Raw genomic sequence first — 25,014 nt, 5'->3', positions numbered from 1 at the left:
CATTCATTCCGAATTGGTGCAGCAACGGAGGCAGCCCGTTGGGGGCTTGGAGATGAGGTGGTAAAGCGTATTGGTAGATGGGAATCTTCTTGTTTTCGGCGGTATGTGAGACCGCAGTTGTTGTAGCATCATGGGACTTTGGTTACGTGCGGAAGGTTTGAGGAAAGGGGTGTTTTTTGATGTGTTGGTGGTTGTGCTGTTATTGGTTTTGATATTTTCGTTTTGTTTTATTTGTTATAGGGAAGTGCCTGATCTGGATCTTGGGGCACTCCTTCGTATTTTGGGGTGCCCGTCGGGCGGAGGTCCGCCCGAATGGTCGACAGCTGGGTTTGGATCGTGCGCAGGCGACTGTTCGATGGATCGGAGTTCGGGGCATGGAGTGGGGCAGGGTGGTCCCGGAATTTCGTTTCCATTGTAAAGTTGAGCGGCCCCCGGATGTGCTGGTATTGCATGTGGGGGGTAATGATCTTGGTGCCAGGGCGTCGCGGGATTTGATCCGAGACATAAAGATTGATTTACTGCAGTTGTGGAAGCGGTATCCTGGTTTGCTGGTCGTATGGTCTGACATAGTGACCAGGTTGGCATGGAGAGGGGCTCGGTCGGTGGAGAAGGTTAATAAGGCTAGGGCCCAGGTGAATAGGGTAGTGGCTAGGTTTGTGACCAGGAATGGTGGGATTGTGGTACGGCACAGGGATTTGGAGCCGGCTGATTGGCGATTTCGGAGGGGTGATGGTGTGCACCTCAACGAGGTCGGTCTGGATTTATGGGCGCTGGGTCTGCAGGATGGTGTGGAGCGTGCTTTTGGTGTGTGGCGGGTCCAGGCCACGTAAGGTGTCACGTGGTCTGTCCTGTGGCGGTGGGGGTAGGTCTGGTCCAGAGGTTTGGAAGTGATTGGTGGCTGGACCGGGAGTCATTGTCTTGGTATGGTGGCTCTCGGTTTCCGGGATGTGGCAGGCACGGGGTTCTGCCAAAGTGTGGGGGTCAATCCGTGGGTGATTGGCACCTCGTCTCTGGGTCGGTGTGTTGCGGCCGGGGACAGGGGGAGTAGTAGTAGTGGACTGGGCCTACCCCGGGGGGTATTGTAAATGTTATTGTCTATTGTTACCGTTATGTGGTTGTTTTGGGTCGCCCGTTGGACGGCGTCCCTAAGGTACTAGTCTGTAAAACAATAGGCAATAAAAAGGCTGCTGTGGCCATTTGAACCAAGTCGCATGCAGTCCGTGTGTTTAATTTTAGAGGATAAGGGGGTTTGGTTACACAGACATCATGACCGGAGAATCCTCCCTCAGCTGGTCAAGAAAGCCACGGACCCACTTGGGGGGAGGGGCGACATGACCAAGGGGGAGGTAGGGAGTGATGGGTTAATAGGGACAGTGGTATATGCCTAATATGGCTTTGGGGGATGGTTTTAGCCGGGGAGGAAGAGGAGGAGCAGGGAAAGGGTTAGCTGGGAGAGGAAGGAGTTACCTCCTCTTCTGTTTCCGGACGCCGAACGATCCCCGCCCACCCTCCCTTTGTGTTGTCATGTGGGAGATGTTTTTGGGTAGTTGGGATACCTTTTGTCACAGTAGCGGTGGGGGTAGGTCTGGTCCAGAGGTTTGGAAGTGATTGGTGGCTGGACCGGGAGTCATTGTCTTGGTATGGTGGCTCTCGGTTTCCGGGATGTGGCAGGCACGGGGTTCTGCCAAAGTGTGGGGGTCAATCCGTGGGTGATTGGCACCTCGTCTCTGGGTCGGTGTGTTGCGGCCGGGGACAGGGGGAGTAGTAGTAGTGGACTGGGCCTACCCCGGGGGGTATTGTAAATGTTATTGTCTATTGTTACCGTTATGTGGTTGTTTTGGGTCGCCCGTTGGACGGCGTCCCTAAGGTACTAGTCTGTAAAACAATAGGCAATAAAAAGGCTGCTGTGGCCATTTGAACCAAGTCGCATGCAGTCCGTGTGTTTAATTTTAGAGGATAAGGGGGTTTGGTTACACAGACATCATGACCGGAGAATCCTCCCTCAGCTGGTCATGCTTGTCACTACTCGGTACTCGCACGAGTATCACTGTACTCGGGCTGCTCGGCGGGGACCGAGTAATCTCGCGATACTCGTGCTTTACTCGTGGTCTTCATTTCTGCATGTTGGCGCTCTTTTGAGAGCCAGCCCTCATGCAGGGATTGGCTGGCAGACCACTGCAATGCCACAGCCCTGTTAGTTGTGGAATTGCAGTGATTGGCCGGCCTGCACAGCGTCACCGAGCCTTTATATCGGCCGGCGCGCTGTGCTCTGCTCACAGCTATTCTGACAGTGAGTGTAGGGAGAGTGTCGCTGATTCAGGGAAAGCTTTGCGGCCCTTTATAGCTTTTTCAGTTGCAGGGCTGCAAACAGTGTGACCAAAAGTCCTTCTCAGGACTATTCTAGTTGTATACAGGCAGGCAGGGTATAGCCAGGTCGGAGTACAGTAGCAGAGTCCTTCTCAGGACTATTGTTGCTATATACAGGCAGGGTATAGCCAGGTCTGAATACAGGCTAGTGACCAAAAGAGTCCTTGTCAGGACTATTGTAGCAGTATACAGGCAGGCAGGCAGGCAGGGTAGTGGTGACCGTATACCAGCCTTCATATCTGGGGCTGGTGTACACAGTGTAAAACAGTCCAGATAGTGTCTGACTTGTCTGTACTGTAATTGTCGCTCCCCAAAAAAACCTGTTAGTAGGTTATTATTGCGTCCGTGCTTGGTTTTTAAAACCGCACGTGTGTGCCTGTTGGTGGCAGCGTACAGGTGCACTGGTGTGCGTTTACCAAACTATTATATAACGCACAAGTGTAGTGTATAATACACGTCAGTCAGCAGTGGCTGATAGTGTCAGAGTTCTTAATTTTTGCTCCTAAAACCTGTGTTAGGTTATTATTGCGTCCGTGCTTGGTTTTTAAAACCGCACGTGTGTGCCTGTTGGTGGCAGCGTACAGGTGCACTGGTGTGCGTTTACCAAACTATTATATAACGCACAAGTGTAGTGTATAATACACGTCAGTCAGCAGTGGCTGATAGTGTCAGAGTTCTTAATTTTTGCTCCTAAAACCTGTGTTAGGTTATTATTGCGTCCGTGCTTGGTTTTTAAAACCGCACGTGTGTGCCTGTTGGTGGCAGCGTACAGGTGCACTGGTGTGCGTTTACCAAACTATTATATAACGCACAAGTGTAGTGTATAATACACGTCAGTCAGCAGTGGCTGATAGTGTCAGAGTTCTTAATTTTTGCTCCTAAAACCTGTGTTAGGTTATTATTGCGTCCGTGCTTGGTTTTTAAAACCGCACGTGTGTGCCTGTTGGTGGCAGCGTACAGGTGCACTGGTGTGCGTTTACCAAACTATTATATAACGCACAAGTGTAGTGTATAATACACGTCAGTCAGCAGTGGCTGATAGTGTCAGAGTTCTTAATTTTTGCTCCTAAAACCTGTGTTAGGTTATTATTGCGTCCGTGCTTGGTTTTTAAAACCGCACGTGTGTGCCTGTTGGTGGCAGCGTACAGGTGCACTGGTGTGCGTTTACCAAACTATTATATAACGCACAAGTGTAGTGTATAATACACGTCAGTCAGCAGTGGCTGATAGTGTCAGAGTTCTTAATTTTTGCTCCTAAAACCTGTGTTAGGTTATTATTGCGTCCGTGCTTGGTTTTTAAAACCGCACGTGTGTGCCTGTTGGTGGCAGCGTACAGGTGCACTGGTGTGCGTTTACCAAACTATTATATAACGCACAAGTGTAGTGTATAATACACGTCAGTCAGCAGTGGCTGATAGTGTCAGAGTTCTTAATTTTTGCTCCTAAAACCTGTGTTAGGTTATTATTGCGTCCGTGCTTGGTTTTTAAAACCGCACGTGTGTGCCTGTTGGTGGCAGCGTACAGGTGCACTGGTGTGCGTTTACCAAACTATTATATAACGCACAAGTGTAGTGTATAATACACGTCAGTCAGCAGTGGCTGATAGTGTCAGAGTTCTTAATTTTTGCTCCTAAAACCTGTGTTAGGTTATTATTGCGTCCGTGCTTGGTTTTTAAAACCGCACGTGTGTGCCTGTTGGTGGCAGCGTACAGGTGCACTGGTGTGCGTTTACCAAACTATTATATAACGCACAAGTGTAGTGTATAATACACGTCAGTCAGCAGTGGCTGATAGTGTCAGAGTTCTTAATTTTTGCTCCTAAAACCTGTGTTAGGTTATTATTGCGTCCGTGCTTGGTTTTTAAAACCGCACGTGTGTGCCTGTTGGTGGCAGCGTACAGGTGCACTGGTGTGCGTTTACCAAACTATTATATAACGCACAAGTGTAGTGTATAATACACGTCAGTCAGCAGTGGCTGATAGTGTCAGAGTTCTTAATTTTTGCTCCTAAAACCTGTGTTAGGTTATTATTGCGTCCGTGCTTGGTTTTTAAAACCGCACGTGTGTGCCTGTTGGTGGCAGCGTACAGGTGCACTGGTGTGCGTTTACCAAACTATTATATAACGCACAAGTGTAGTGTATAATACACGTCAGTCAGCAGTGGCTGATAGTGTCAGAGTTCTTAATTTTTGCTCCTAAAACCTGTGTTAGGTTATTATTGCGTCCGTGCTTGGTTTTTAAAACCGCACGTGTGTGCCTGTTGGTGGCAGCGTACAGGTGCACTGGTGTGCGTTTACCAAACTATTATATAACGCACAAGTGTAGTGTATAATACACGTCAGTCAGCAGTGGCTGATAGTGTCAGAGTTCTTAATTTTTGCTCCTAAAACCTGTGTTAGGTTATTATTGCGTCCGTGCTTGGTTTTTAAAACCGCACGTGTGTGCCTGTTGGTGGCAGCGTACAGGTGCACTGGTGTGCAATTTCCAGAAACTTTGATATAACGCACAAGTAGTGAATATACACGTCAGCAGTGCACAGCATTGCAAAATGCGCAAGGGCATTGGCAAGGAACAAGGAAGTGGACGTGATGGTGGTGCAGGCAGAGGCCGAGGTCGTGGGCAAGCTCTAATTTCGCCACAACAAAGGGCCACATCTAGTCGCTCGCACGTCCTGTCCCAAATTCTTGGGGACCGCAGCAGTACACCGCTCTTGAACCAAGACCAGTGTCAACAGGTTGTTAGTTGGATAGCGGATAATGCTTCCAGTCAGATTGGCACCACCACAAACACTCTGTCTTCCACACGGTCAAGTGTCAGTAGCCGTGATACTGCACCGCACATTTCTGAACCTGATCCTCCTTCCTACCACCAGGCTGAGTACACGTCCTCCTCGGACATTAATGATCCCACACTTGGACACTCGGAAGAGCTGTTCACGTTTCCATTCACACATTCTGGCCTCTCGCCAGCTCATATTGAAGTGGGTCATGAGGAGATCGTCTGTACAGATAGCCAAATATTTGAGCAGCCACGTTCTCACGAAGTTGGCAACGTGTCTCAACAAGTGGTGGACGATGATGAGACACAATTGTCAGCAAGTCAGGAGGAGGAGCAGGGTGCGGAAGAGGAAGACGACGTGGTGGATGATCCAGTAACTGACCCAACCTGGCAGGAGGATATGCAGAGCGAGGACAGCAGTGCACAGGGGGAGGGAGGCGTAGCATCACAACAGGCAGTAAGAAGCAGGGTGGTGGTCCCAGGCAGAAGTCAGGCAACCGTTCCCCGTAACAACACGACGACACAAGGTGCCTGTACAAATGTTAGGTCTTCACGAGTCTGGCAGTTTTTTAAGTTGGATCCAGATGATTCAAAAAAGGCCATTTGCAACACCTGCCGTGCCAGCATCAGCAGGGGTACCAAAACTAGCAGCCTGACCACCACCAGCATGATCAGGCACATGTCAGCCAAGCACCCGACTTTGTGGGAAGTACAACAGAGTCGAGGAGCAGTGCTTGCTGATGTCACTGCTACGTCTTCGCTGGTTGTGCATGCGAGCCAATCCTCTGTCCATGCTGCCTGCGAACAAGCCTCCTCCACTCCTGCACCTGCAGTTGCCTACGCAGAAAGAACACCATCATCAAGCACGTCCTTGTCCCAGCGCAGCGTTCAGTTATCCATTCAGCAAACCTTTGAACGCAGGCGCAAATACACTGCCAACACCCCACATGCCACAGTTCTAAATGCTAACATTTCGCGACTGCTTGCGCTGGAAATGTTGCCTTTTAGGCTGGTGGAGACAGAAGCATTCCGTGACCTGATGGCGGCAGCTGTCCCACGTTACTCGGTCCCCAGCCGCCACTATTTCTCCCGGTGTGCCGTCCCCGCGTTGCATAACCACGTGTCACAAAACATCACACGTGCCCTGAACAACGCTGTTTCACCCAAAGTCCACCTAACCACAGACACGTGGACAAGTGCTTGTGGGCAAGGCCGCTACATCTCGTTGACGGCACACTGGGTTAATATTGTGGAAGCTGGGACCCAGTCTGAGCGAGGGACGGAACACGTCCTTCCCACACCAAGGTTTGCAGGCCCTACCTCAGTCAGTGTTTCACCCACACTCTACAGCTCCGGAATGTCATGCTCTTCAGCCTCCTCCTCCTCCTGCGCATCCTCATCCACTGTGCCCTCCACACCAGTCACAAGCTGGAAGCACTGCAGCACTGCCTCGGCGAAGCGGCAACAGGCTGTGCTGAAGCTAATCTGCATAGGTGACAAACCCCACAATGCAGAAGAGCTGTGGACAGCTCTGAAACAGCAGGCAGATCACTGGCTCACACCTCTGAACCTAAAGCCAGGAAAGGTCGTTTGTGACAATGGCCGGAACCTGGTGGCGGCTTTGAGGCGAGGCCAGCTGACACATGTTCCATGCGTGGCCCATGTGCTCAACCTCGTGGTTCAGCGGTTTATAAAGTCATACCCAGAGCTGTCTGATCTGCTGGTAAAAGTTCGCCGCCTGTCTGCACATTTTCGAAAGTCACCTACTGCTTCAGCCGGCCTTGCCGGCTTTCAGCGCCGTTTGCATCTTCCGGCTCACAGACTGGTGTGTGATGTCCCCACGCGTTGGAATTCAACTCTGCACATGTTGGTCAGGATATGTGAGCAGAAGAGGGCAGTTGTTGAGTACCTGCATCACCTAAGCCGTCGGGAAATGGGTCAAACTCCACACATAACACCTGAGGAGTGGAGATGGATGTCAGACCTATGTACCATCCTCCAAAACTTTGAGGACTCCACCAAGATGGTGAGTGGTGATGACGCCATTATTAGCGTCACCATACCGCTACTCTGCCTTCTAAAACGGTCCCTTTTGAAAAACAAACATGATGCATTGCAGGCGGAGCGCGATGAGTTGCAGCAAGAAACAGTAGTGGGTGTGGGTGATAACACACAGCCCAGCCTCGTCTCATCACAACGTGCAGTGGAGGACTATGACGAGGAGGAGGATGAAGACATGGAGCAACTCTCCGGCCAAATTGAGGATATGACATGCACACCAGTCATATCCTCGATTCAGCGTGGCTGGCCAGAGGACAGGGTAGATGAGGAGGAGGAGGAGGAGGAGGAGGAGGAGGACAGCATGTTCAGTCATCTTGTTGGTCAGGCTACTGAAGTCCTGGCTGTTAAGAGTCTGGCGCACATGGCTGACTTTATGGTAAGCTGCCTGTCTCGTGACCCTCGCGTTAAGAACATCTTGGCCGACAATCATTACTGGTTGGTAACACTGTTAGACCCACGCTACAAGGAGAACTTTTTGTCTCTTATTCCCGTGGATGAGAGGTCAACCAAAATGCAGCAGTTTCGGAAGGCCATACTCACGGAAGTAGGCAAAGCATTCCCCTCACAAAACGCTAGCGGCATAGGTCAGGAATCAGTGGACAACCGAGGCGTACAGCCGAGAGAGGCACAAGTCCAATCCGCCAGAGGTAGGGGAACAGTCTTTAAGATGTGGGACAGTTTTCTCAGCCCCTCACGTACCACAGCCCCTGAGGTGCGGGGTAGTGCCACAAGAAATCCTAAGTTTGCCCAGATGCTGAAGGAGTACCTTGCAGATCGAACAACTGTACTCCGACATTCCTCTGTGCCTTACAATTATTGGGTATCCAAGCTGGACACGTGGCATGAATTGGCTCTCTACGCCTTGGAAGTCCTGGCCTGCCCTGCTGCTAGCGTTTTGTCAGAGCGTGTTTTTAGTGCCGCAGGTGGAATCATTACAGATAAACGCACCCGCCTGTCAACTGAAAATGCTGACAGGCTGACTCTGATAAAGATGAACAAGGGTTGGATTGGGCCAGACTTCACCACACCACCAGCAAATGAGAGCGGAATTTAAAGTTTGCCATGTACCTCCACTCACCCATGGGTACACTTCTCGACTTTGGATAATCGCTGGACTGCTCCTCCTTCTCCTCATGCGCCATCATGATGACCGTTACAATAGTTAGGTCTTTGTTTCAGGTATACCCCCAGTGGTAAATTTTTTCGCCCATTCTTTGCAGAATGGACATTACAACGACAGGAGACCCGCTCCTTTGCAATGGGAACAATGTTTTGAGGCCCTCATGCACGTCTCTACCCAGGGACAACGTGGAGCCTCCCAATTTTTGGCTGCCCTGCCTAAGGGCTATACTGAAATACACCCACTTCCTTAAAATGGACACTTAATGTTTTGAGGCCCTCATGCACGTCTCTACCCAGGGACAATGTGGAGCCTCCCAATTTTTGGCTGCCCTGGCAAAGGGCTATACTGAAATAGACCCACTTCCTTACAATGGGCACTTCAGGTTTAAAGGCCATCATGCACGTCTCTACCCAGGGACAATGTGGAGCCTCCCAATTTTTGGCTGCCCTGCCTAAGGGCTATACTATAATACACCCACTTCCTGACAATGGACACTTAATGTTTTGAGGCCCTCATGCACGTCTCTACCCAGGGACAATGTGGAGCCTCCCAATTTTTGGCTGCCCTGGCAAAGGGCTATACTGAAATAGACCCACTTCCTTACAATGGGCACTTCAGGTTTAAAGGCCATCATGCACGTCTCTACCCAGGGACAATGTGGAGCCTCCCAATTTTTGGCTGCCCTGCCTAAGGGCTATACTATAATACACCCACTTCCTGACAATGGACACTTAATGTTTTGAGGCCCTCATGCACGTCTCTACCCAGGGACAATGTGGAGCCTCCCAATTTTTGGCTGCCCTGGCAAAGGGCTATACTGAAATAGACCCACTTCCTTACAATGGGCACTTCAGGTTTAAAGGCCATCATGCACGTCTCTACCCAGGGACAATGTGGAGCCTCCCAATTTTTGGCTGCCCTGCCTAAGGGCTATACTATAATACACCCACTTCCTGACAATGGACACTTAATGTTTTGAGGCCCTCATGCACGTCTCTACCCAGGGACAATGTGGAGCCTCCCAATTTTTGACTGCCCTGGCAAAGGGCTATACTGAAATAGACCCACTTCCTTACAATGGGCACTTCAGGTTTAAAGGCCATCATGCACGTCTCTACCCAGGGACAATGTGGAGCCTCCCAATTTTTGGCTGCCCTGCCTAAGGGCTATACTATAATACACCCACTTCCTGACAATGGACACTTAATGTTTTGAGGCCCTCATGCACGTCTCTACCCAGGGACAATGTGGAGCCTCCCAATTTTTGGCTGCCCTGGCAAAGGGCTATACTGAAATAGACCCACTTCCTTACAATGGGCACTTCAGGTTTAAAGGCCATCATGCACGTCTCTACCCAGGGACAATGTGGAGCCTCCCAATTTTTGGCTGCCCTGCCTAAGGGCTATACTATAATACACCCACTTCCTGACAATGGACACTTAATGTTTTGAGGCCCTCATGCACGTCTCTACCCAGGGACAATGTGGAGCCTCCCAATTTTTGGCTGCCCTGGCAAAGGGCTATACTGAAATAGACCCACTTCCTTACAATGGGCACTTCAGGTTTAAAGGCCATCATGCACGTCTCTACCCAGGGACAATGTGGAGCCTCCCAATTTTTGGCTGCCCTGCCTAAGGGCTATACTATAATACACCCACTTCCTGACAATGGACACTTAATGTTTTGAGGCCCTCATGCACGTCTCTACCCAGGGACAATGTGGAGCCTCCCAATTTTTGGCTGCCCTGGCAAAGGGCTATACTGAAATAGACCCACTTCCTTACAATGGGCACTTCAGGTTTAAAGGCCATCATGCACGTCTCTACCCAGGGACAATGTGGAGCCTCCCAATTTTTGGCTGCCCTGCCTAAGGGCTATACTATAATACACCCACTTCCTGACAATGGACACTTAATGTTTTGAGGCCCTCATGCACGTCTCTACCCAGGGACAATGTGGAGCCTCCCAATTTTTGGCTGCCCTGGCAAAGGGCTATACTGAAATAGACCCACTTCCTTACAATGGGCACTTCAGGTTTAAAGGCCATCATGCACGTCTCTACCCAGGGACAATGTGGAGCCTCCCAATTTTTGGCTGCCCTGCCTAAGGGCTATACTATAATACACCCACTTCCTGACAATGGACACTTAATGTTTTGAGGCCCTCATGCACGTCTCTACCCAGGGACAATGTGGAGCCTCCCAATTTTTGGCTGCCCTGGCAAAGGGCTATACTGAAATAGACCCACTTCCTTACAATGGGCACTTCAGGTTTAAAGGCCATCATGCACGTCTCTACCCAGGGACAATGTGGAGCCTCCCAATTTTTGGCTGCCCTGCCTAAGGGCTATACTATAATACACCCACTTCCTGACAATGGACACTTAATGTTTTGAGGCCCTCATGCACGTCTCTACCCAGGGACAATGTGGAGCCTCCCAATTTTTGGCTGCCCTGGCAAAGGGCTATACTGAAATAGACCCACTTCCTTACAATGGGCACTTCAGGTTTAAAGGCCATCATGCACGTCTCTACCCAGGGACAATGTGGAGCCTCCCAATTTTTGGCTGCCCTGCCTAAGGGCTATACTATAATACACCCACTTCCTGACAATGGACACTTAATGTTTTGAGGCCCTCATGCACGTCTGTATGCAGGGGCATTGGTGAACCTCACAATTTAGGACTGCCCTGGCAAAGGAAAATACTACAAAGACTCACTTCCTCAAAATGGGCACATTAGACTCAAGAGGCCTTCATGTACGTCTCTTCTCAGGGACATCGGAGTGCCACACAATGTTTTCACGTAAAATCTTTCATGTATTGATCTCAAAAAGTAACATACACCAGATCTATCTCACTATTGGGTATGTGCCCTTAACATTTCCGCCATGAAAAATCATTTTGGGGTCATTTTGGAAGGTTTTCTGGTGAGTCCGTAAAAATGGCGTAAAACGCGGACAAAATTGTTCACAGCTGTGACTTTTGAGTGATAAATGCTTCAAGGGGTCTTCCCCATGCTGTTGCCATGTCATTTGAGCACTCTTCTGAGACTTTTGTGACATTTTTAGGGTTTCTCCATGCTGCCGGGAGGTCATTTCACAAAAATACTCGGGTCTCCCATAGGATAACATTGGGCTCGTTGCTCGGGCCGAGTACACGAGTATCTTGGGAGGCTCGGCCCGAGCTTCGAGCACCCGAGCTTTTTAGTACTCGCTCATCACTATTTTTTATCTTTCACACTTTTGACTTTCTTTATTCATCCAAATAGCAAACTCATCACCACTCAACCTGACCAACTCGGCTATGTCCCCGTGCTGCAGTTCTCTGTCTTATCTAGATCATTTGCAATTGAATGGAATAGATCCCTTTTGGACAAAGTGGATTCACCTGCTGCTGCAGTGACCACAGGTGTGATAACATCTAGAATTGGCATCTGGTGCGATCTCTCCGCTTCCACTCCAAAGAAAGTTACCTGTTTATTCCTATCATGCATTGGTTTTTGGGGTTTTCTTTGAGTAATGATGATCTCTTTAGTAGTCTGTTGGCGCCCTCTCCTGGAGGAATAGTTTGCTTGCTCTTGGACATTCTAAAAGAGAGGTCATGATAGACATTGAGCTTCTGAGCTCAATTGGGGACAGTCATGGGTGATGAATGTTTGCAACCTACTGCGAAGCCTCATACCGCAATATAAGGAACGTCAAATACTAAGAAAGGGCGGCCTATGAAAGAATTACTACTTTCAATAAGTACACTTAAACGGCTAATTGGGAATAGAAAAACTGTAAAAAGCCCTCTGAGAAAGCCCCCCTCTAACCTTTGATAGTAAGCTTTTCTGTAGTCTGCCTGTTGATGTATTTTCCGTTTGAACTGTGCACAACATGAAGAGACGGAACACTGGCGGCTTGTCACAATGCCCCCCGATGACATCACAATAGCGCTGCTGCCTAGAAAACAAGCTGCGCAGAAGAAGTTGTTCTTTGGGTGGGAGGGTGGGCTAGTGGAAGGAGGGGGCAATCTCTTTTTTTCCCGGGTGGTAGGGGGATGACAGGAGAAGGGAAGCGGGTGGTGAGAAAGGTACAGAGGGCAGGGTTTGGGGGCTGGGAAGGAAAGGGAAAAGATTAGGGTTTGGGGATGATGAAAGGGCTTTCTACGGGTAAGGATGGCAAAGGGTGGCAGTGACGGAAAGTCAGGCAACCTGTCCTGTCCGTCTTTTTGTATCGTGAATTGGAAAGACTGCAAGGGGGAGGGGAGTTGCTTGCGCCCTAAAGGAGGAGTTATTCAGATTCATTGCAGTGGGCGGCGGCTGCAAAACGCACCATTCTTCTTGTTTTGGCTCTGCAAAGCAGCCTTTTCAAGGGTTGGCTTGGGTGACAAAATGTCTTGTGTAGGCGTGGGTTTGTCTCCCTCTCGCTCTCTCTCCCTAAGATGTGTCCGGCATAGGCCAGGGTGCCACTCGAGGCCCAAACCAATTCTGGTTATCGCTTCTCGGCCTTTTGGCTAAGATCAAGTGTAGTATCTGTTCTTATCAGTTTAATATCTGATACGTCCCCTATCTGGGGACCATATATTAAATGGATTTTTAGAACAGGGAGATGGAAAAAGAGCTTGCTCTGTCCACTCCACGCATTGACCTGGTATTGCAGTACCTCCAGGAACGGTGCACCCCTTCTTAACCCAGTTTCCAAAAGCAGAACTCAATTCACCTGATTCATATTAGCCCGATTTAATGAATTGGAAGAAAGCATACGTCTTCATATGCACCTCAATTTGGCCCATTCACTTTTCACACTTCCTCCTTTTGTTTTTTATCTTTCACACTTTTGACTTTCTTTATTCATCCAAATAGCAAACTCATCACCACTCAACCTGACCAACTCGGCTATGTCCCCGTGCTGCAGTTCTCTGTCTTATCTAGATCATTTGCAATTGAATGGAATAGATCCCTTTTGGACAAAGTGGATTCACCTGCTGCTGCAGTGACCACAGGTGTGATAACATCTAGAATTGGCATCTGGTGCGATCTCTCCGCTTCCACTCCAAAGAAAGTTACCTGTTTATTCCTATCATGCATTGGTTTTTGGGGTTTTCTTTGAGTAATGATGATCTCTTTAGTAGTCTGTTGGCGCCCTCTCCTGGAGGAATAGTTTGCTTGCTCTTGGACATTCTAAAAGAGAGGTCATGATAGACATTGAGCTTCTGAGCTCAATTGGGGACAGTCATGGGTGATGAATGTTTGCAACCTACTGCGAAGCCTCATACCGCAATATAAGGAACGTCAAATACTAAGAAAGGGCGGCCTATGAAAGAATTACTACTTTCAATAAGTACACTTAAACGGCTAATTGGGAATAGAAAAACTGTAAAAAGCCCTCTGAGAAAGCCCCCCTCTAACCTTTGATAGTAAGCTTTTCTGTAGTCTGCCTGTTGATGTATTTTCCGTTTGAACTGTGCACAACATGAAGAGACGGAACACTGGCGGCTTGTCACAATGCCCCCCGATGACATCACAATAGCGCTGCTGCCTAGAAAACAAGCTGCGCAGAAGAAGTTGTTCTTTGGGTGGGAGGGTGGGCTAGTGGAAGGAGGGGGCAATCTCTTTTTTTCCCGGGTGGTAGGGGGATGACAGGAGAAGGGAAGCGGGTGGTGAGAAAGGTACAGAGGGCAGGGTTTGGGGGCTGGGAAGGAAAGGGAAAAGATTAGGGTTTGGGGATGATGAAAGGGCTTTCTACGGGTAAGGATGGCAAAGGGTGGCAGTGACGGAAAGTCAGGCAACCTGTCCTGTCCGTCTTTTTGTATCGTGAATTGGAAAGACTGCAAGGGGGAGGGGAGTTGCTTGCGCCCTAAAGGAGGAGTTATTCAGATTCATTGCAGTGGGCGGCGGCTGCAAAACGCACCATTCTTCTTGTTTTGGCTCTGCAAAGCAGCCTTTTCAAGGGTTGGCTTGGGTGACAAAATGTCTTGTGTAGGCGTGGGTTTGTCTCCCTCTCGCTCTCTCTCCCTAAGATGTGTCCGGCATAGGCCAGGGTGCCACTCGAGGCCCAAACCAATTCTGGTTATCGCTTCTCGGCCTTTTGGCTAAGATCAAGTGTAGTATCTGTTCTTATCAGTTTAATATCTGATACGTCCCCTATCTGGGGACCATATATTAAATGGATTTTTAGAACAGGGAGATGGAAAAAGAGCTTGCTCTGTCCACTCCACGCATTGACCTGGTATTGCAGTACCTCCAGGAACGGTGCACCCCTTCTTAACCCAGTTTCCAAAAGCAGAACTCAATTCACCTGATTCATATTAGCCCGATTTAATGAATTGGAAGAAAGCATACGTCTTCATATGCACCTCAATTTGGCCCATTCACTTTTCACACTTCCTCCTTTTGTTTTTTATCTTTCACACTTTTGACTTTCTTTATTCATCCAAATAGCAAACTCATCACCACTCAACCTGACCAACTCGGCTATGTCCCCGTGCTGCAGTTCTCTGTCTTATCTAGATCATTTGCAATTGAATGGAATAGATCCCTTTTGGACAAAGTGGATTCACCTGCTGCTGCAGTGACCACAGGTGTGATAACATCTAGAATTGGCATCTGGTGCGATCTCTCCGCTTCCACTCCAAAGAAAGTTACCTGTTTATTCCTATCATGCATTGGTTTTTGGGGTTTTCTTTGAGTAATGATGATCTCTTTAGTAGTCTGTTGGCGCCCTCTCCTGGAGGAATAGTTTGCTTGCTCTTGGACATTCTAAAAGAGAGGTCATGATAGACATTGAGCTTCTGAGCTCAATTGGGGACAGTCATGGGTGATGAATGTTTGCAACCTACTGCGAAGCCTCATACCGCAATATAAGGAACGTCAAATACTAAGAAAGGGCGGCCTATGAAAGAATTACTACTTTCAATAAGTACACTTAAACGGCTAATTGGGAATAGAAAAACTGTAAAAAGCCCTCTGAGAAAGCCCCCCTCTAACCTTTGATAGTAAGCTTTTCTGTAGTCTGCCTGTTGATGTATTTTCCGTTTGAACTGTGCACAACATGAAGAGACGGAACACTGGCGGCTTGTCACAATGCCCCCCGATGACATCACAATAGCGCTGCTGCCTAGAAAACAAGCTGCGCAGAAGAAGTTGTTCTTTGGGTGGGAGGGTGGGCTAGTGGAAGGAGGGGGCAATCTCTTTTTTTCCCGGGTGGTAGGGGGATGACAGGAGAAGGGAAGCGGGTGGTGAGAAAGGTACAGAGGGCAGGGTTTGGGGGCTGGGAAGGAAAGGGAAAAGATTAGGGTTTGGGGATGATGAAAGGGCTTTCTACGGGTAAGGATGGCAAAGGGTGGCAGTGACGGAAAGTCAGGCAACCTGTCCTGTCCGTCTTTTTGTATCGTGAATTGGAAAGACTGCAAGGGGGAGGGGAGTTGCTTGCGCCCTAAAGGAGGAGTTATTCAGATTCATTGCAGTGGGCGGCGGCTGCAAAACGCACCATTCTTCTTGTTTTGGCTCTGCAAAGCAGCCTTTTCAAGGGTTGGCTTGGGTGACAAAATGTCTTGTGTAGGCGTGGGTTTGTCTCCCTCTCGCTCTCTCTCCCTAAGATGTGTCCGGCATAGGCCAGGGTGCCACTCGAGGCCCAAACCAATTCTGGTTATCGCTTCTCGGCCTTTTGGCTAAGATCAAGTGTAGTATCTGTTCTTATCAGTTTAATATCTGATACGTCCCCTATCTGGGGACCATATATTAAATGGATTTTTAGAACAGGGAGATGGAAAAAGAGCTTGCTCTGTCCACTCCACGCATTGACCTGGTATTGCAGTACCTCCAGGAACGGTGCACCCCTTCTTAACCCAGTTTCCAAAAGCAGAACTCAATTCACCTGATTCATATTAGCCCGATTTAATGAATTGGAAGAAAGCATACGTCTTCATATGCACCTCAATTTGGCCCATTCACTTTTCACACTTCCTCCTTTTGTTTTTTATCTTTCACACTTTTGACTTTCTTTATTCATCCAAATAGCAAACTCATCACCACTCAACCTGACCAACTCGGCTATGTCCCCGTGCTGCAGTTCTCTGTCTTATCTAGATCATTTGCAATTGAATGGAATAGATCCCTTTTGGACAAAGTGGATTCACCTGCTGCTGCAGTGACCACAGGTGTGATAACATCTAGAATTGGCATCTGGTGCGATCTCTCCGCTTCCACTCCAAAGAAAGTTACCTGTTTATTCCTATCATGCATTGGTTTTTGGGGTTTTCTTTGAGTAATGATGATCTCTTTAGTAGTCTGTTGGCGCCCTCTCCTGGAGGAATAGTTTGCTTGCTCTTGGACATTCTAAAAGAGAGGTCATGATAGACATTGAGCTTCTGAGCTCAATTGGGGACAGTCATGGGTGATGAATGTTTGCAACCTACTGCGAAGCCTCATACCGCAATATAAGGAACGTCAAATACTAAGAAAGGGCGGCCTATGAAAGAATTACTACTTTCAATAAGTACACTTAAACGGCTAATTGGGAATAGAAAAACTGTAAAAAGCCCTCTGAGAAAGCCCCCCTCTAACCTTTGATAGTAAGCTTTTCTGTAGTCTGCCTGTTGATGTATTTTCCGTTTGAACTGTGCACAACATGAAGAGACGGAACACTGGCGGCTTGTCACAATGCCCCCCGATGACATCACAATAGCGCTGCTGCCTAGAAAACAAGCTGCGCAGAAGAAGTTGTTCTTTGGGTGGGAGGGTGGGCTAGTGGAAGGAGGGGGCAATCTCTTTTTTTCCCGGGTGGTAGGGGGATGACAGGAGAAGGGAAGCGGGTGGTGAGAAAGGTACAGAGGGCAGGGTTTGGGGGCTGGGAAGGAAAGGGAAAAGATTAGGGTTTGGGGATGATGAAAGGGCTTTCTACGGGTAAGGATGGCAAAGGGTGGCAGTGACGGAAAGTCAGGCAACCTGTCCTGTCCGTCTTTTTGTATCGTGAATTGGAAAGACTGCAAGGGGGAGGGGAGTTGCTTGCGCCCTAAAGGAGGAGTTATTCAGATTCATTGCAGTGGGCGGCGGCTGCAAAACGCACCATTCTTCTTGTTTTGGCTCTGCAAAGCAGCCTTTTCAAGGGTTGGCTTGGGTGACAAAATGTCTTGTGTAGGCGTGGGTTTGTCTCCCTCTCGCTCTCTCTCCCTAAGATGTGTCCGGCATAGGCCAGGGTGCCACTCGAGGCCCAAACCAATTCTGGTTATCGCTTCTCGGCCTTTTGGCTAAGATCAAGTGTAGTATCTGTTCTTATCAGTTTAATATCTGATACGTCCCCTATCTGGGGACCATATATTAAATGGATTTTTAGAACAGGGAGATGGAAAAAGAGCTTGCTCTGTCCACTCCACGCATTGACCTGGTATTGCAGTACCTCCAGGAACGGTGCACCCCTTCTTAACCCAGTTTCCAAAAGCAGAACTCAATTCACCTGATTCATATTAGCCCGATTTAATGAATTGGAAGAAAGCATACGTCTTCATATGCACCTCAATTTGGCCCATTCACTTTTCACACTTCCTCCTTTTGTTTTTTATCTTTCACACTTTTGACTTTCTTTATTCATCCAAATAGCAAACTCATCACCACTCAACCTGACCAACTCGGCTATGTCCCCGTGCTGCAGTTCTCTGTCTTATCTAGATCATTTGCAATTGAATGGAATAGATCCCTTTTGGACAAAGTGGATTCACCTGCTGCTGCAGTGACCACAGGTGTGATAACATCTAGAATTGGCATCTGGTGCGATCTCTCCGCTTCCACTCCAAAGAAAGTTACCTGTTTATTCCTATCATGCATTGGTTTTTGGGGTTTTCTTTGAGTAATGATGATCTCTTTAGTAGTCTGTTGGCGCCCTCTCCTGGAGGAATAGTTTGCTTGCTCTTGGACATTCTAAAAGAGAGGTCATGATAGACATTGAGCTTCTGAGCTCAATTGGGGACAGTCATGGGTGATGAATGTTTGCAACCTACTGCGAAGCCTCATACCGCAATATAAGGAACGTCAAATACTAAGAAAGGGCGGCCTATGAAAGAATTACTACTTTCAATAAGTACACTTAAACGGCTAATTGGGAATAGAAAAACTGTAAAAAGCCCTCTGAGAAAGCCCCCCTCTAACCTTTGATAGTAAGCTTTTCTGTAGTCTGCCTGTTGATGTATTTTCCGTTTGAACTGTGCACAACATGAAGAGACGGAACACTGGCGGCTTGTCACAATGCCCCCCGATGACATCACAATAGCGCTGCTGCCTAGAAAACAAGCTGCGCAGAAGAAGTTGTTCTTTGGGTGGGAGGGTGGGCTAGTGGAAGGAGGGGGCAATCTCTTTTTTTCCCGGGTGGTAGGGGGATGACAGGAGAAGGGAAGCGGGTGGTGAGAAAGGTACAGAGGGCAGGGTTTGGGGGCTGGGAAGGAAAGGGAAAAGATTAGGGTTTGGGGATGATGAAAGGGCTTTCTACGGGTAAGGATGGCAAAGGGTGGCAGTGACGGAAAGTCAGGCAACCTGTCCTGTCCGTCTTTTTGTATCGTGAATTGGAAAGACTGCAAGGGGGAGGGGAGTTGCTTGCGCCCTAAAGGAGGAGTTATTCAGATTCATTGCAGTGGGCGGCGGCTGCAAAACGCACCATTCTTCTTGTTTTGGCTCTGCAAAGCAGCCTTTTCAAGGGTTGGCTTGGGTGACAAAATGTCTTGTGTAGGCGTGGGTTTGTCTCCCTCTCGCTCTCTCTCCCTAAGATGTGTCCGGCATAGGCCAGGGTGCCACTCGAGGCCCAAACCAATTCTGGTTATCGCTTCTCGGCCTTTTGGCTAAGATCAAGTGTAGTATCTGTTCTTATCAGTTTAATATCTGATACGTCCCCTATCTGGGGACCATATATTAAATGGATTTTTAGAACAGGGAGATGGAAAAAGAGCTTGCTCTGTCCACTCCACGCATTGACCTGGTATTGCAGTACCTCCAGGAACGGTGCACCCCTTCTTAACCCAGTTTCCAAAAGCAGAACTCAATTCACCTGATTCATATTAGCCCGATTTAATGAATTGGAAGAAAGCATACGTCTTCATATGCACCTCAATTTGGCCCATTCACTTTTCACACTTCCTCCTTTTGTTTTTTATCTTTCACACTTTTGACTTTCTTTATTCATCCAAATAGCAAACTCATCACCACTCAACCTGACCAACTCGGCTATGTCCCCGTGCTGCAGTTCTCTGTCTTATCTAGATCATTTGCAATTGAATGGAATAGATCCCTTTTGGACAAAGTGGATTCACCTGCTGCTGCAGTGACCACAGGTGTGATAACATCTAGAATTGGCATCTGGTGCGATCTCTCCGCTTCCACTCCAAAGAAAGTTACCTGTTTATTCCTATCATGCATTGGTTTTTGGGGTTTTCTTTGAGTAATGATGATCTCTTTAGTAGTCTGTTGGCGCCCTCTCCTGGAGGAATAGTTTGCTTGCTCTTGGACATTCTAAAAGAGAGGTCATGATAGACATTGAGCTTCTGAGCTCAATTGGGGACAGTCATGGGTGATGAATGTTTGCAACCTACTGCGAAGCCTCATACCGCAATATAAGGAACGTCAAATACTAAGAAAGGGCGGCCTATGAAAGAATTACTACTTTCAATAAGTACACTTAAACGGCTAATTGGGAATAGAAAAACTGTAAAAAGCCCTCTGAGAAAGCCCCCCTCTAACCTTTGATAGTAAGCTTTTCTGTAGTCTGCCTGTTGATGTATTTTCCGTTTGAACTGTGCACAACATGAAGAGACGGAACACTGGCGGCTTGTCACAATGCCCCCCGATGACATCACAATAGCGCTGCTGCCTAGAAAACAAGCTGCGCAGAAGAAGTTGTTCTTTGGGTGGGAGGGTGGGCTAGTGGAAGGAGGGGGCAATCTCTTTTTTTCCCGGGTGGTAGGGGGATGACAGGAGAAGGGAAGCGGGTGGTGAGAAAGGTACAGAGGGCAGGGTTTGGGGGCTGGGAAGGAAAGGGAAAAGATTAGGGTTTGGGGATGATGAAAGGGCTTTCTACGGGTAAGGATGGCAAAGGGTGGCAGTGACGGAAAGTCAGGCAACCTGTCCTGTCCGTCTTTTTGTATCGTGAATTGGAAAGACTGCAAGGGGGAGGGGAGTTGCTTGCGCCCTAAAGGAGGAGTTATTCAGATTCATTGCAGTGGGCGGCGGCTGCAAAACGCACCATTCTTCTTGTTTTGGCTCTGCAAAGCAGCCTTTTCAAGGGTTGGCTTGGGTGACAAAATGTCTTGTGTAGGCGTGGGTTTGTCTCCCTCTCGCTCTCTCTCCCTAAGATGTGTCCGGCATAGGCCAGGGTGCCACTCGAGGCCCAAACCAATTCTGGTTATCGCTTCTCGGCCTTTTGGCTAAGATCAAGTGTAGTATCTGTTCTTATCAGTTTAATATCTGATACGTCCCCTATCTGGGGACCATATATTAAATGGATTTTTAGAACAGGGAGATGGAAAAAGAGCTTGCTCTGTCCACTCCACGCATTGACCTGGTATTGCAGTACCTCCAGGAACGGTGCACCCCTTCTTAACCCAGTTTCCAAAAGCAGAACTCAATTCACCTGATTCATATTAGCCCGATTTAATGAATTGGAAGAAAGCATACGTCTTCATATGCACCTCAATTTGGCCCATTCACTTTTCACACTTCCTCCTTTTGTTTTTTATCTTTCACACTTTTGACTTTCTTTATTCATCCAAATAGCAAACTCATCACCACTCAACCTGACCAACTCGGCTATGTCCCCGTGCTGCAGTTCTCTGTCTTATCTAGATCATTTGCAATTGAATGGAATAGATCCCTTTTGGACAAAGTGGATTCACCTGCTGCTGCAGTGACCACAGGTGTGATAACATCTAGAATTGGCATCTGGTGCGATCTCTCCGCTTCCACTCCAAAGAAAGTTACCTGTTTATTCCTATCATGCATTGGTTTTTGGGGTTTTCTTTGAGTAATGATGATCTCTTTAGTAGTCTGTTGGCGCCCTCTCCTGGAGGAATAGTTTGCTTGCTCTTGGACATTCTAAAAGAGAGGTCATGATAGACATTGAGCTTCTGAGCTCAATTGGGGACAGTCATGGGTGATGAATGTTTGCAACCTACTGCGAAGCCTCATACCGCAATATAAGGAACGTCAAATACTAAGAAAGGGCGGCCTATGAAAGAATTACTACTTTCAATAAGTACACTTAAACGGCTAATTGGGAATAGAAAAACTGTAAAAAGCCCTCTGAGAAAGCCCCCCTCTAACCTTTGATAGTAAGCTTTTCTGTAGTCTGCCTGTTGATGTATTTTCCGTTTGAACTGTGCACAACATGAAGAGACGGAACACTGGCGGCTTGTCACAATGCCCCCCGATGACATCACAATAGCGCTGCTGCCTAGAAAACAAGCTGCGCAGAAGAAGTTGTTCTTTGGGTGGGAGGGTGGGCTAGTGGAAGGAGGGGGCAATCTCTTTTTTTCCCGGGTGGTAGGGGGATGACAGGAGAAGGGAAGCGGGTGGTGAGAAAGGTACAGAGGGCAGGGTTTGGGGGCTGGGAAGGAAAGGGAAAAGATTAGGGTTTGGGGATGATGAAAGGGCTTTCTACGGGTAAGGATGGCAAAGGGTGGCAGTGACGGAAAGTCAGGCAACCTGTCCTGTCCGTCTTTTTGTATCGTGAATTGGAAAGACTGCAAGGGGGAGGGGAGTTGCTTGCGCCCTAAAGGAGGAGTTATTCAGATTCATTGCAGTGGGCGGCGGCTGCAAAACGCACCATTCTTCTTGTTTTGGCTCTGCAAAGCAGCCTTTTCAAGGGTTGGCTTGGGTGACAAAATGTCTTGTGTAGGCGTGGGTTTGTCTCCCTCTCGCTCTCTCTCCCTAAGATGTGTCCGGCATAGGCCAGGGTGCCACTCGAGGCCCAAACCAATTCTGGTTATCGCTTCTCGGCCTTTTGGCTAAGATCAAGTGTAGTATCTGTTCTTATCAGTTTAATATCTGATACGTCCCCTATCTGGGGACCATATATTAAATGGATTTTTAGAACAGGGAGATGGAAAAAGAGCTTGCTCTGTCCACTCCACGCATTGACCTGGTATTGCAGTACCTCCAGGAACGGTGCACCCCTTCTTAACCCAGTTTCCAAAAGCAGAACTCAATTCACCTGATTCATATTAGCCCGATTTAATGAATTGGAAGAAAGCATACGTCTTCATATGCACCTCAATTTGGCCCATTCACTTTTCACACTTCCTCCTTTTGTTTTTTATCTTTCACACTTTTGACTTTCTTTATTCATCCAAATAGCAAACTCATCACCACTCAACCTGACCAACTCGGCTATGTCCCCGTGCTGCAGTTCTCTGTCTTATCTAGATCATTTGCAATTGAATGGAATAGATCCCTTTTGGACAAAGTGGATTCACCTGCTGCTGCAGTGACCACAGGTGTGATAACATCTAGAATTGGCATCTGGTGCGATCTCTCCGCTTCCACTCCAAAGAAAGTTACCTGTTTATTCCTATCATGCATTGGTTTTTGGGGTTTTCTTTGAGTAATGATGATCTCTTTAGTAGTCTGTTGGCGCCCTCTCCTGGAGGAATAGTTTGCTTGCTCTTGGACATTCTAAAAGAGAGGTCATGATAGACATTGAGCTTCTGAGCTCAATTGGGGACAGTCATGGGTGATGAATGTTTGCAACCTACTGCGAAGCCTCATACCGCAATATAAGGAACGTCAAATACTAAGAAAGGGCGGCCTATGAAAGAATTACTACTTTCAATAAGTACACTTAAACGGCTAATTGGGAATAGAAAAACTGTAAAAAGCCCTCTGAGAAAGCCCCCCTCTAACCTTTGATAGTAAGCTTTTCTGTAGTCTGCCTGTTGATGTATTTTCCGTTTGAACTGTGCACAACATGAAGAGACGGAACACTGGCGGCTTGTCACAATGCCCCCCGATGACATCACAATAGCGCTGCTGCCTAGAAAACAAGCTGCGCAGAAGAAGTTGTTCTTTGGGTGGGAGGGTGGGCTAGTGGAAGGAGGGGGCAATCTCTTTTTTTCCCGGGTGGTAGGGGGATGACAGGAGAAGGGAAGCGGGTGGTGAGAAAGGTACAGAGGGCAGGGTTTGGGGGCTGGGAAGGAAAGGGAAAAGATTAGGGTTTGGGGATGATGAAAGGGCTTTCTACGGGTAAGGATGGCAAAGGGTGGCAGTGACGGAAAGTCAGGCAACCTGTCCTGTCCGTCTTTTTGTATCGTGAATTGGAAAGACTGCAAGGGGGAGGGGAGTTGCTTGCGCCCTAAAGGAGGAGTTATTCAGATTCATTGCAGTGGGCGGCGGCTGCAAAACGCACCATTCTTCTTGTTTTGGCTCTGCAAAGCAGCCTTTTCAAGGGTTGGCTTGGGTGACAAAATGTCTTGTGTAGGCGTGGGTTTGTCTCCCTCTCGCTCTCTCTCCCTAAGATGTGTCCGGCATAGGCCAGGGTGCCACTCGAGGCCCAAACCAATTCTGGTTATCGCTTCTCGGCCTTTTGGCTAAGATCAAGTGTAGTATCTGTTCTTATCAGTTTAATATCTGATACGTCCCCTATCTGGGGACCATATATTAAATGGATTTTTAGAACAGGGAGATGGAAAAAGAGCTTGCTCTGTCCACTCCACGCATTGACCTGGTATTGCAGTACCTCCAGGAACGGTGCACCCCTTCTTAACCCAGTTTCCAAAAGCAGAACTCAATTCACCTGATTCATATTAGCCCGATTTAATGAATTGGAAGAAAGCATACGTCTTCATATGCACCTCAATTTGGCCCATTCACTTTTCACACTTCCTCCTTTTGTTTTTTATCTTTCACACTTTTGACTTTCTTTATTCATCCAAATAGCAAACTCATCACCACTCAACCTGACCAACTCGGCTATGTCCCCGTGCTGCAGTTCTCTGTCTTATCTAGATCATTTGCAATTGAATGGAATAGATCCCTTTTGGACAAAGTGGATTCACCTGCTGCTGCAGTGACCACAGGTGTGATAACATCTAGAATTGGCATCTGGTGCGATCTCTCCGCTTCCACTCCAAAGAAAGTTACCTGTTTATTCCTATCATGCATTGGTTTTTGGGGTTTTCTTTGAGTAATGATGATCTCTTTAGTAGTCTGTTGGCGCCCTCTCCTGGAGGAATAGTTTGCTTGCTCTTGGACATTCTAAAAGAGAGGTCATGATAGACATTGAGCTTCTGAGCTCAATTGGGGACAGTCATGGGTGATGAATGTTTGCAACCTACTGCGAAGCCTCATACCGCAATATAAGGAACGTCAAATACTAAGAAAGGGCGGCCTATGAAAGAATTACTACTTTCAATAAGTACACTTAAACGGCTAATTGGGAATAGAAAAACTGTAAAAAGCCCTCTGAGAAAGCCCCCCTCTAACCTTTGATAGTAAGCTTTTCTGTAGTCTGCCTGTTGATGTATTTTCCGTTTGAACTGTGCACAACATGAAGAGACGGAACACTGGCGGCTTGTCACAATGCCCCCCGATGACATCACAATAGCGCTGCTGCCTAGAAAACAAGCTGCGCAGAAGAAGTTGTTCTTTGGGTGGGAGGGTGGGCTAGTGGAAGGAGGGGGCAATCTCTTTTTTTCCCGGGTGGTAGGGGGATGACAGGAGAAGGGAAGCG

General features: G+C 48.0%; 8 non-coding genes across 8 annotated transcripts; all 8 read left to right on the top strand.

Moving 5' to 3' along the window:
• The first annotated feature begins 12,806 nt into the window (after nt 1-12,806).
• Nucleotides 12,807-12,997, top strand: LOC142277297 (U2 spliceosomal RNA). Its single transcript, XR_012740477.1, has one exon. It is a non-coding gene; the product is annotated as a U2 spliceosomal RNA (small nuclear RNA).
• A 1,387-nt stretch (nt 12,998-14,384) lies between these two features.
• Nucleotides 14,385-14,575, top strand: LOC142277296 (U2 spliceosomal RNA). The gene has a single exon (XR_012740476.1). It is a non-coding gene; the product is annotated as a U2 spliceosomal RNA (small nuclear RNA).
• Nucleotides 14,576-15,962: 1,387 nt separating this feature from the next.
• LOC142277294 (U2 spliceosomal RNA) lies at nt 15,963-16,153 on the top strand. The gene has a single exon (XR_012740475.1). It is a non-coding gene; the product is annotated as a U2 spliceosomal RNA (small nuclear RNA).
• Nucleotides 16,154-17,540: 1,387 nt separating this feature from the next.
• On the top strand, nt 17,541-17,731 carry LOC142277313 (U2 spliceosomal RNA). Its single transcript, XR_012740492.1, has one exon. It is a non-coding gene; the product is annotated as a U2 spliceosomal RNA (small nuclear RNA).
• Nucleotides 17,732-19,118: 1,387 nt separating this feature from the next.
• On the top strand, nt 19,119-19,309 carry LOC142277312 (U2 spliceosomal RNA). Its single transcript, XR_012740491.1, has one exon. It is a non-coding gene; the product is annotated as a U2 spliceosomal RNA (small nuclear RNA).
• Nucleotides 19,310-20,696: 1,387 nt separating this feature from the next.
• LOC142277311 (U2 spliceosomal RNA) lies at nt 20,697-20,887 on the top strand. The gene has a single exon (XR_012740490.1). It is a non-coding gene; the product is annotated as a U2 spliceosomal RNA (small nuclear RNA).
• Nucleotides 20,888-22,274: 1,387 nt separating this feature from the next.
• Nucleotides 22,275-22,465, top strand: LOC142277305 (U2 spliceosomal RNA). Its single transcript, XR_012740485.1, has one exon. It is a non-coding gene; the product is annotated as a U2 spliceosomal RNA (small nuclear RNA).
• A 1,387-nt stretch (nt 22,466-23,852) lies between these two features.
• On the top strand, nt 23,853-24,043 carry LOC142277293 (U2 spliceosomal RNA). The gene has a single exon (XR_012740474.1). It is a non-coding gene; the product is annotated as a U2 spliceosomal RNA (small nuclear RNA).
• The last annotated feature ends 971 nt before the right edge of the window (nt 24,044-25,014 follow it).

This window comes from Anomaloglossus baeobatrachus, unplaced genomic scaffold, assembly GCF_048569485.1.
Source record: "Anomaloglossus baeobatrachus isolate aAnoBae1 unplaced genomic scaffold, aAnoBae1.hap1 Scaffold_4088, whole genome shotgun sequence".
NCBI classification, from domain to species: Eukaryota; Metazoa; Chordata; class Amphibia; order Anura; family Aromobatidae; genus Anomaloglossus; species Anomaloglossus baeobatrachus.
The sequence above is the reverse complement of the archived record's forward strand: the minus strand, read 5'-3'. Positions and strand labels throughout refer to the sequence as shown.